General features: G+C 40.6%; 1 long non-coding RNA gene across 1 annotated transcript in view; it reads right to left on the bottom strand.

The window, feature by feature from the left end:
* LOC109292093 overlaps positions 1-12,286 on the bottom strand; it is a 934,440-nt gene that overhangs the window by 428,129 nt on the left and 494,025 nt on the right. The gene's annotated exons all lie outside the window — the stretch shown is intronic.

The following is a 12,286-nucleotide window of genomic DNA, read 5'->3' as shown; positions in this document are numbered from 1 at the left end:
AAGTTGCCTGTCCCCCACTCCCAGAGCACACGTATAAACATCCTGTGCTTGTAATTCTGTCCAGTTGTTTCAATTGTAAGCCAAAGTTTATTATGGTCTAGATAAGAAACCAGTTTGCCTAGATGGCTTTGGGGTCTACTGGGTAAGCACACAAACAGTAGCAAATAACTACTAAAAGAAAAAAAATATTTGTCCTTACATTTCCTTTCTTTCCTTTTTGTCGATGGATATGGAAAAACATTATATAGAATCTGGTTTTAGAGGTAACTAATTCTGTTAATTAGGCTGTATTAACTTTTGCCTGTCTTTAATTCTGCAACAGATTTACCAGTTTCTTCTCGGTACTGCAGAAGAGTGACTGAGCATCGAAGAATAAGTGATGTATTTTTAATAGCAAGTATGCCTATAACCCTCTGAATGTATAAAGTATATTTTAATCCTCCTTGAAGCAAAATAGAATTTCTTTTTCTCTGGACTGAAGTTCTGTATATAATATAAGAGAATTTATCTCTGCATTGCCTGTAGGTAATTTTTGCCTGGAGAAGTTGTGTTTTTAGTGGTTCTTCTCTTTCTGTTTAGTAATCCTGTATTAGAGATTGCTGATTTGTGCATATTTCTAATGGTAAAATAGAGTTAAGTGTACTGATCTACAAAAAACATTTCATGAAGTAGCTGCTGTCTGAACACTGACATTTCTGTCTCCAATGTGGCTTTGAAAGATAGCACTGTCTTCAGAAAGTCCAAGGAAGCAGAGTTGAATTGCTGGAAAAGAGCCTATACTAGATTGTCAGAATTGAATTTTATTCCCAGTATAACCAGTGACAAAACTTGCACTGACTTCAGTGGTAACAGTATTAGAGATTTACAGCTAGACCCAGAATAATAAATTAGTTCCTTGAATGGGATTTAAGAAGAATTCAGTTGTCTAAAATTAACATATATAGCCCATTAAAATAAAATGGAGGCAAACAGTATATCTGTTTCCCCCAAAAGGTTTTAAAATTGTACTTCAAAAAAGCATTTAAATATATCATATTATAGATTCTGCAGTTGCAGTAATATAAAAAACTATTAATCTACACACTTCAGGGTGTAATTTGAGCTGCAACTGGTATGAGAGGATTGTTCTCCTTGTGGTTATATTACTGTACAGTTAAGTGAATCATGAAGGATTAGCATCTTCCCTTGGAGCATCTGGCCTTGAGTTCCAGAACATACAGGACAGCCCTAGTTTGACCACTGGACTGTTCCAGGCATGACAAACAATGCATTATGGCTAGCAGTCATTTTTTCAATCCAGATATTGGTATGTAACTATAGCATATCTAGCTACATTCAATTAAAATTCTTAAATTGGGAATTCCTGCAAAACAAATGAGGGAAGGCAACTAGATGTGCTTTCCATTAGGGAAAAACAAAACAAAACATAAATGTCCTTCAAATTCAAATGAGTTATAACCAGTTCTATTCTCTTCCCCCCTGTATTTGGTCAGACATAGTGACAGATCTTTTTTCCTTCCCTGACAGGTTTCATTGCAATCAGTGCCAATAACAATTAAGCTGAGTTTGGCTGAATGCAAGTGATGACTTTTTCCCTCAGCTCTTCAGACTTTCACAACACTTTCAGTTCAGCACAGACCACCTGTTTGTTTTGTAGTGGATGCCAAAACACAGAAGTGTTAATGAGGAAAGGAGACAGTACTTAATATATTTATATATAATGTGTATATTTACTAGTAGGCAACCATCTATCTTCCAAATCATGGTGTACAAGTAAGAGGTCTAGTCAGGTGCCTGGTGAATCCACTTGTAAGGAGTCCTGTGACCATCCATTATACCAAGACCTTCTAATGTGCTGCACTCATATGGATAAGTGCAGGCTGCCCAAGGCCTACTATCCTTCCTTTATACCATCGAAACCAGAATCCAAAGGCTAGACAGAGTCCAGGTATTCAGTGTCTTGATTGTTGTAGCTTCTGTCAGAGTGCAACAGGCAAGAACTGCTGCTAACTGCCTACCAGTCAGGGTGATGTCCCTTAGCCTTTTTCTAACCAGGGAGTACCCAGAAGGCACTGGGGGCTAGCCTTTTGAGGTGTCTTATACTCATCTTACTCTGGAGGTTGCAACATCATGATATTTTATAGGAGTAGTATTTTATACCCTGCCACAAGTAGCCAAACCACATTGCCACGAGGTCAGATGCAGTTTACAGTTACACCCATATATACATAAATGCATACACACGTAGCTCACACTTCTTTCCTTTTTAGGAGGTAGAAGATAGATAATCTGGAATAAATTCTTCTTTATTCCGCTACAGATAAATATAATAGCCCTTTTCAGGAGGATTTATCATAGTGGTACTGATAAAGCAGTTTCTACCCAATGAGCACCTGTTCACATGACCAGTGTCTGCTAATTAGATTAATTAAGTCTGCTGAAGACTGCTAATTAGCATGCTTTAGCAGCCTTGCCATCTCTTGTATTCAGCATCCCTGAGCTTCAAAATGCTGCCAGGGGTGCTTTAACTAAAGCTTGTTGAATGAGCTTTAGTTAAAGCACCCATGCTGCCATTTTAAAGTGTGGGATGCTGAATACATGAGATTCTGTGGGCACTTTAATTAGCGTAGCTCCTGAGAGCCACTCTGATTAAACCGCCCTCTGTCCCTCTGGCCCCCTGGAGCTTGTGTAAAGATGCCAACAGGCTTCAAACCACTTTTCAGATTCCAATATTGTACTGAACTTAATGTTGTAGTGATAAATGTTCTGGACAGATGTTCAGCTTGTATAAGCAGAAGTCAATGGAGCCTGTTAATTTACACCAGATGAAATTTTGTCCTATGTTCATTTTTTATATAGGCAATTATATAGCAAAGCAACCTGTTCATGTGAAAAAGGAAAGTATGTGCTTTTCTGTCTGAATAAAAATAACACAGAAAAATATTCATAATATAAGGAGATCATATAATAATATATTAACATTATATATTTCATGATTTTCACATTATATTATAAATATGGTAATATATTAGGTTATTTATATATATATATAAATATAGGGCTTAGTCTGCCTGTCTGTGCGTGTGTCTGTCTGTCCATAATGCTTTTGGGGGGTGTGGCTTCTGGCAGGGCATGCATCCAGCCAGTGCTGTGTCAAGAATGCCCATCAAGAATGATGGACGGGGCATGGCTCCAGCAGACCAGGCCAGGAAAGAGCAGGTCAGGTGGACACGGAGTTGGGGTGGGGGGTGCAGAGCTGGACGCAGGGGGTGGAGGGGTGTAGGGCCGGATGTGGAGCAGCAAGGTGGGCTTGGCACGGGGCTGGACATGGAACTGGGAGGGGAGATAGTACATGGCCAGATGCAGAGCAGCAGCAGTGCGGGGCAGTAGGTGGTGGAGGCAGCTGCCATGTGCAAGCTTCCCCCCTTGCTCCTAGGAGGTGGCGGCGGCACAGGGTGGTGGGTGATGGCGCTCCATCTTTGCCCACCCCCCCGCATCCCGTCATTCTTGATGGATAATTCGCTTGTGTAGTATGTATTATTACACTGTGATATAATATTTTATATCTAAATATTTAATGAACACTATTATTAAACACCCAATATAAGGGCCTTAGCCTGCATGAAATCCCAACTTTATATATTTCCATCATGTAAACCTTAAACACAGAAGAGGAAACTACATTTTAAAAGAAGATGCCTATATTTATTTTCGTGCTGTGGAGTGATATCAAGTGTTTTTCTTCTTTATTAAAATCACAGGTCCCTGTGCATATGTTTTTCTTTCTTTAAGGACTTTGAAGATAAGTTGGATTAAAGTAGGCTGTGAATTTCAAGTGCAATATCTATTCCTGAATAAATCCATCAATTTTCAACTAAGATTATCTAAACTAGAGCAGTTATTCATATCCTGAATAAGAGTTCCCACATAGGGAGTTATTTGGGAATGGATATTCTAGAATAACTATTCCTTAATAGCGTTTTCTGAATGTTTCAGTTATAAGAAAATGTTAAAATCTTGCTGTACAAATACTGGAATATTCACTAATAATATATATATTCATAGAGCCAATTATTGTCATGTCAGTTTTCTAATCATTCCTGCATATAAGAAATGGTATTTCAGAAGTGAAAGCTAGGGTTGTGCAAAGCTTCAGTCCCTGATTCAATTTAGTGGAGATTGGCCCAATTCAGTGGCCGAATTTCTGAATCCAAATCAAATCAGGAGACCCTTTAATCTCTTCAAATCAAATTGGAACCCTCCAAATCAATTCAGAGAGGTTTGGAAAGATTCAGAGATTCAGACATAGACACAGCTTTACATGTTTTTTCTACATATCTCAAGGAACCAGGTGACTAGTGAATGCTGTGATACTGGGGCAGATGGAGAGTCACATAGGAGCGTGGGGGGGTGGGTCCCCAGTGCGCTTTGCAGCAGACCTGGAAGTGGACCAGAAGCACTTCCAGTCCACTTCTGGGTCCACTGGAGAGTGCACTTGGGCGGGGGTGGGGGAGCTGCACCCTCTGTACCTCTCCTGGCTCAGCAACTCCCCCAGGCATCCTGGGCCTGGGGGGGCACCCAGGGTCCCCCCATGGCCGATCACCAAGCCAGGGGGACACAGGGTGGCCTGACACACTCTTCAGTGGACTCAAAAGTGGACTGGAAATACTTCCGGTACACTTCTGGGTTCGCCACCAAGCATGTGGGAGAGACCCCTGTGCTCCTGTGGGATGCTCCATCTGCCTCAGTATTGCAGCATTCATGAGCTGCACCTGGTACCTTGAGGTATGTAGAAAAAACTTTTAAAGCTGTGTCTATATTTAAATTGCTGATTCTCTGAATCAGCATTGAATCTTCAGATTCATCTGAATCTAATTGGGGACAGTGATCCAAATCAATGAATTGAATCACTGTCCCCAAATTGGGCCAAATCAGAATCCAAATCAAATACGGCCCGCTTTGTACACCCCTAGTGAAAGCCTTTTTTGTTTTCCGTTTCTTAATGGGGAAACAAGCACTTTCATGGATTTTATTTAACAAACAATTTGAAAAAATGGTTTTTCATGAAAAGCATTTACCATTTTGGATTATGTAGCAATAGTATTATGTTAATTGTTAAACTGCAAAGAAATGTAGAGGGAAGCAGAATGGAGTATAATACACTTCAAACCTGTGGAGAATGGAGGAAGAATGGCTTCGCCATGGTCTCATTCCTCAGACTGCTGAAATGTTCAGTACTTGTGTCCCTTCAGCGAAGCTCAGTTAAAAAATAAAGTCATTTCCTCAGCAAAGTATTCAAAGAAGTCTGTATAAGTGGCAGAGTAGGCATATATTGGGAGAAATCTTGGCTGTCAGCAACTTAATGCAATATTCTCATTGCTTTTTATAGGATCAGAATTCTACCCAGTGTTCTTTATGTGTCACGATCATTGAAGGCTGAAAATCCCTGAGCTTTATAGCTGTTGGGAATGCAGTCTGATCCTGCAAGTGTTGGGCTGAGATTGGGTATGGTCAGTCATGACCCTTTCAACAGTGTATTTAGAGTTGACTGGGGTGCTTCAGGTTTCAAGTACAGGAAAAGTAGCAATCTCTCAATTCCCTGTTGCTGCTTTCTGGTATTGCTGTATCCTGCTTCCTTCCTCTACTATCCATAATTGCAGTGAAACACACAAGGTGAGATAAGTAGTCTGTCAACTGATACCTAAACAGTCTGAGTGTGTGGAACAAGAAGCACAATGTGGACAGCTTTAGTCATTTTCTACACATCCCTCCTGCACAGACAAGCTGGCACGGAGTTACAACGTACACTGATACTTTAGACCATCCCTGAAGATCTTCATCAGCCAGCCCAAACCACATCAGTTTAAGCTGTAACCCCATGCCAACTTGTCTGGGCTGGAGGGACATGAAAGAACTTGATTGGCATTCAAGACTGGCTCCTGTTCAACCCTACCAGAAGGACAATGTGACATAGATGAACAAACCTAGAGCTGCAAACAGCATAACATTATTTTATGGTGACACAAAAACCTGAGCTAACAGACGTCTGTGCCCTTTGTTGTGCCACAAATACCCAAATTTGTGGTTGTGACAATTAGTGATAATAGTATATGCTGCTTTTTCATGGTCAGCATCTATAATAGGAGAACATGGGCAGCCCTGGGAGTTCTTCAGCTGCCTGAGCAGGTACTCCCAGGCTTCAGGAGCCCAATCCTTCATATCCCAGGAATCTCCCTATGGCATCTGAGGGCATCATCCTACATGACTGGGCCTGTAAAGAGCAGCAGGGACCTGATCCTGTGGGACAATGGTGATGTCTGTGTTTTGCTGATCAGTTGGGTCGACTGTGCCAGGACACATTCTGGCACAGCTGATGCCACAACAAAAACAACATGTTTTTAACCTAGGGGGATAAGACTGCTGGTTGTTCCCGTTAATAGTAAGAGAGAAGCCATCCTTATTTTTCAAATAAGAGAGCATAGGTCATAACCAATATCAGAGAGATCTTGGCCTTGGAGGGACTACTTCTCAAGAATTAGGAATATCTCAGCATGGGGCTATATGTGCAAATATATACAATTAATTAAAAATAACGGATAATTTAATTATTTTTAAATTAATTTAAAAAGTCAGTACATTGTTAGTTCAAGTTGCTTGGTGTGTAGTATATCTAACACAAACCAAAGGCAAGCAAATAAAATGTATTAAGATAAATTGGAAATGACACTCTTATGCTAGAACAAGAGTGCCCTTGCCAGATGTTATTCTGAAATAAATTTGAAAGATTAACACATTTTGGTAAATTTTCAAATGAGATATTCCTTTTTGGCCACCGGAAGTATGCACTTAATGATCCCGCTCTCAAACAAAAAGCATACACTATGCAGAATCTACTGAACCCTTATTTCCACCTCAGAAGGAATCTCAGGCTCCCAACCTCTCAATCCCTGCATTCCACGTGACTGCTCACGTCTGTTGCTAGTGAATAGACTCCTGCCTGCTTCTTGCCTCTTCCTGCTTCAGTTGACTTCTGTAGAACTATAGAAGGAAGAGAAAGGGAGTGCTGGAAGAACAAGAGTGCTGCAACTCCAGAGGGTTTGAATCAGCTCCCAGTTAAGCCACATATTCTGAGGGTATGTCTATACTGTAAACTGCAGTCCAGCATAGCAACCTGGGTTGGATGCCAGTAATAGTAGTAGTAGCAGTGCAGCAGCTCAGAACTTCTTGTAGGCTAATATATCCAGCGGAGAGAGGTGGAGTAGTCCAGAGATATATACACTGCTTGGCAGTGTGTGCTGTATGTGTGCCTCCAGTGTGACTTGGGACTAATCACTGAATCTGTATTAGTTTTTCATCTTTAAAAGCAGGGTATTTTCCAATATTGCAGTGGGTGTTGTAATGATAAAATCCATTGATTCTCAGGCATTTACATAGCATGATAGTGAAGTAATACACCGTAGATTTTATCTATGCAAAATCATTCACTCACACACGCGGCAGAGATAACAGTGATTTCATCTGTATTGGCCAAGTTGTACTAAGAGTATGCAGAGGTTACTTTTAGGAAGAGCTATTGCCTGTTGAAGTTCAAATTAGATACAAATGCAAATGCCAATGTAATACTCATAAATTCATATAGAATGGTTAAAATTTACCCAGATCTCCTAAGTTGAATGTACCCTGTACTTGCTCACTCCAGAGTATAACATTCAATATTCAATGCTGTAAGCGTAGGTGCACAAATGGAACTTGGACTGAGAGGATAGCTGGCTATTAAGTTAAGTGGGACATGAATATTGGAAACATCCCTCCCAATCCAGAAGACATAAAAAAAGACTAAATAATGGTGCAGTTTAATGCACTGACTTTTCCCTCCAGTTTTCAGGAAAATAGAAAATTTAAATGGATGCCAATACAGTAGGGTTGTGCGAAATTTCTCTGGGTGTTTTGTTTCGAAGCCATTTTGATGAGTTTCAAGCTTGATACAGAGAAATTGAAACAAAACAAAAGCCTTTGAAACAGCTTTGAAATGAAACAAGGGCATTCAAAATGTTTCAAAAGTTTTAAAACACTTTGAGTTTCAAAGCCTGGCTTACTTGGCTTCAGCACCAGTCCCAGCCAGGAGAAGCAGCCTCCTTTCATCCAGCACAGATCCAGGGACCATACACCCTAGGAGAATTATGGCATATCCCCCAGCCCTCCCAGGGGTGCGGACCCCCCAGATCTGCACGCCGGATGGCAGCACCAATTTTCCTGGCCCTGGGTGCAGAAGCTGGGTGCTGGTCCCAGGTGGCAGGAGCTGCCTCCTGTCATCTAGCAGGCAGATTGGGGGCCTGCACCCCCGGGAGGAGTCCAGCAGAGCCCCTGCAGCCCTCCTGGGGATGCAGGTGGGCCCCCGATCTGCCTGCTAGATGACAGGAGGCTGCTTCTGCCACCTGGGACCAGCGCTGGGCACAGCCCTCACCCAGCACCGGGAAGATTGGTGCTGCTGCCAGTCCTGGATGGCAGCAGCAGCCTCCTGTCATCAGGAGACCAGCACAGCCCCATAGCCCTCCAAGGGGTCTGGGGCCCTGGATCTGCCTACCAGATGACAGGAGGCTGCCACTGCCAGCAAGTGACAGTTTTGCTTGTCAACACCTTGAGGTGCAGTTTCCCATAAACCTCTGCACCCGTCTCCTTGATACTTGGTATGCTTTACGTCATCAGAAGACTCTACCATCCCTGCAAATTTCATCTGAATCAGCCAAGAAATGACAAAGTTACAGGCAGTTTCATGCTTTCCCATTATAGCCTATGGGTGAAACGTCAAAACAGCAGCGAAACAGCAAAACAGTTTCGATGAAAGGAAATGAAACAGTGCTTTCAAAACAGAACTCAAAATGAAACACTGTTCCACAGAAATGTCAAAACAGAAATTGAAGCTGAATGGTGCTGTTTTGCATGGCCCTACAATGCAGATCTTGCATTAGAAACTCTATGTGGAAGCACACACAGAAGGGATGAAATTGTGCTTAGGTCCAGGACACCTGAGCCAAAAGTCTGCATTTGGTGACTGAGTTGATCAAATGATGAGTGACCAATGCCCGGTTTTTTAGTGTTGTGGATGTCAATCCTGAATATTGGTAGAAACATGTAAACTCAGGTCAAAACTTTACAATGCAAGGAAGCTACAGATTCAATACTTATCTGGGGATTCATTTGTCCCAAATATATAGTTAAAAGAAAGTGGTTCAAACCCACACCAGTCCTCATGTTAATAATACTCTGGGGTCTATAGCTATCATGCAAGATCATGATGTCAATCAACATGCCATGCCAGGGGACCAAAAGGAAAAAAAAAACAAAAAGGAGGTAAGGTTGAATCTGGAGAAGCACCTCAAAGAGTAGTAAATGCTTTTGGTTATATTTTTTTCAGCTCAGCGTATTGGCAAAGATGGCAAAAAGGGCTAAGATGAAACAATGTAAAATCATGTTGACCCCCAAAATTTATTTGGGGAATAATGATTTACTCTGGAATTTTTAAACCATACTGGGTATGTCTACATGGATGCTTTACTACGTTAGACGAATCTAATGCATAATAAAGCATCACCATCTACACATGCACCTCTATTACTGCTCATTAGTCTAATGTGCCATTTGCTAGTAGATAGGCCCACTCAGTACATGCTGAGTATTAGTAGGATATAGATGCACAGACATCCTGTATTATAGAGAGGTAATCATTCCTTGCAGTAATGAGAAGCTCTGAAGCACGTTACCCTTTTCCCCTGAACCAGGAAGACACAGGCTGCAGCACAGGACTTAATTATGTTTAAAACAAAATGGGGACACAAGGGGAATCATTCCTGATTATTTCCTCTGGAAAAAAAAAAGTTTTGGCCTCTTAGTTATAACATGCTTTACTAACTTTTCAAGTCCATGGCCCCTTGATACATGTATCTGGTGTTCAATGCAATGGTTTTTAAGAGAATACATTACTGACTTCCAAGTACAAGATCATGCCAGCAAACATGTCCAGATTTATCCATTCAAAGTATGGAATGTCTACAAGTAACTCAACAAATTGCTATGACTCCTGGGTGAAGAGACCCTGAAGGCTGGGCCTTATGTGTAAGAGAGGAAGGAATCAGAGACACAGTGGGCTATGTTATGCCCTGTGCCTTGTTCCCATAGCCAAGGTATGTGGCATCGTGACTTACGAGTTTTTCAGCCCCCAACTATGTTCTCACATGAGGACTTCATCCTTTGGTGATTCAGATTTTAAGACCTATTCATAACATGATTTCCCTTTACGAGGTGACATCACTGTCTCCCAATATACAGTTTAATCAGAGTTTGGCTAGCAGGTCATATGTTAATTGTACTTTTCAGATTAAATGTGTGACATAGAAACATTAATAAAAAGTCAAATAAAAAAACACTGAGAGAGATAGAGTGTAGGACGTAACCCCCTAGCTTCCATGTAATATGCTGCATAGTGTTTTGGGGGTTTAAAAAATAAATCTTTTCTTTTATCTAGAAAGCATGGTAGTGAATATCAAAATATTGGATATGTAGTCTCTACATGTTATGGGTAGGCTCTGAGCTATACCTGAGGTACCTCACTGTCAATTTGTTTGACAAATTCTAAGGCCAATAATTATTATTTACTATGTCTTATGCAGTGGCTTAAAAACTGCTGAGAAATGCAAATAGAGTGCCTCAGAGCTACTGAATCCAAAAGAATACATACGGCTGTAGAAGCCATGCTGGAACAATGAATCAAAAAGCCCCAGCCTTAAAGACCTGTGTTTGACTTCTAGCCAGTGATGATGTGGCTTATATTTATATATACAAAGAGAAACAGGTCCTCTCCAGGGGCAGGATGGAAATGTTCACTTTTACTCATCTGTTCATTAAAACGAGTGTCCCCAACTCTGCAATTTCTGTATTGACAGTTAATGCAAAGGGTGAAGGAAATTATACCACGGCTGAATGTTGCAAACTTTGGCTATTTTTTCAAAAAAATGTCAACTCACATTGCACATCTCAAAGCATTTTGCTAAAAATGAATGTTTTACAGCAAATTTCACTGTGATGGAAGCAAACTAGTGGCTCTCAATTTGTTTTAAGTGAGGATGGTGCAATCAATAAAGTGGATAATATGACCGTTTAAAAGCTCTATCCATTAAACAAGTTCTGTCATGAATCAGTTAACACTAGCTATTTTAATAAAGAATGGTTTCTTTTTTTAGTTATTTGACCCTTTTAAACTGACTCTTCCGACTAATAGGTAAAACAATTTGCCTACTGGAAATAGTAATGTGAGCTGTGCCATGGGGGAAGGCTGCTCTTGTCAAACTGTCTTCTGAGGAATTATTGAAAACAATTATTTTAGCACTTCATTGCTTGCTATGCAATCTATACAGTATATATCTTTTATGGTTAGTTGATACAGATTTCTCAGTTCTAGTTCATTTGAATACTGGGGGTCGAGTTTTCTGCTGATGTAAGTCCACTGAAGTCAAAGGAATTATAGCCATGGGGAATCTTCCCCAGTCTTTGCTTTATTTATAAGATTTCCTATATTACTCATCACTGTAACATCTGAGCACCTCACAGATATTAATTAATTAGGTCCTTTATTTTGCATTCTTTAGCATGAGAGTGGATTGTTGCACATATGCAGCCTCACTGAATTCCTAGATTGAGTACCTTACCTGTACTGAAGTCAGTAGTCTCCATATAGGCACATTAGTACAGTAATGCTGTGGCAGGATCTCCTGTGATGTAGGAAATTAATCCTTTTTCATGCATGAATTATTTGGACCTCTTAAATGTTGTTCCTAAAATCACAGAGAAAGTCTGTGACAGGGTCATGGTCTATCCCACATCTCCTGGCCCAATCAATTGGCTTTCTTTTTTTTTCAGTACATGAGCCACCAACGGGTAGATCTTGTAATGCAGATATCAATTTTACTTTCTTCTGCATTGCGGATAAATATGGACCAAGTTAGTTTAGAGGAGTATTTTTGTTGGAGACCAGTAGTTTCCAAAAATGTGTCCATTATCATTATACATCATTACCATACATAAAAAATGAATGCTATATATTGTGATAATGCTTTGTCTTGCTGTATAGTGTGAGCCTTAAGTAGGAAATCCATGTGCAGAAAACTACCTCTCCAGTTATGATTTAGTCTGAACAAGTGTGTTTTGAGAGAGAGGTCTCTGCATATGCCTGTCATCCAGTGCTTCAGACCAAAGGTGAAGATTTTATTTAAAAAATAAGATTTAAAGAATC

The sequence above is a fragment of the Gavialis gangeticus genome, unplaced genomic scaffold (assembly GCF_001723915.1).
Source record: "Gavialis gangeticus isolate Ggan-Ray unplaced genomic scaffold, GavGan_comp1, whole genome shotgun sequence".
In the NCBI taxonomy this organism is placed as follows: Eukaryota; Metazoa; Chordata; order Crocodylia; family Gavialidae; genus Gavialis; species Gavialis gangeticus.
The sequence above is the reverse complement of the archived record's forward strand: the minus strand, read 5'-3'. Positions and strand labels throughout refer to the sequence as shown.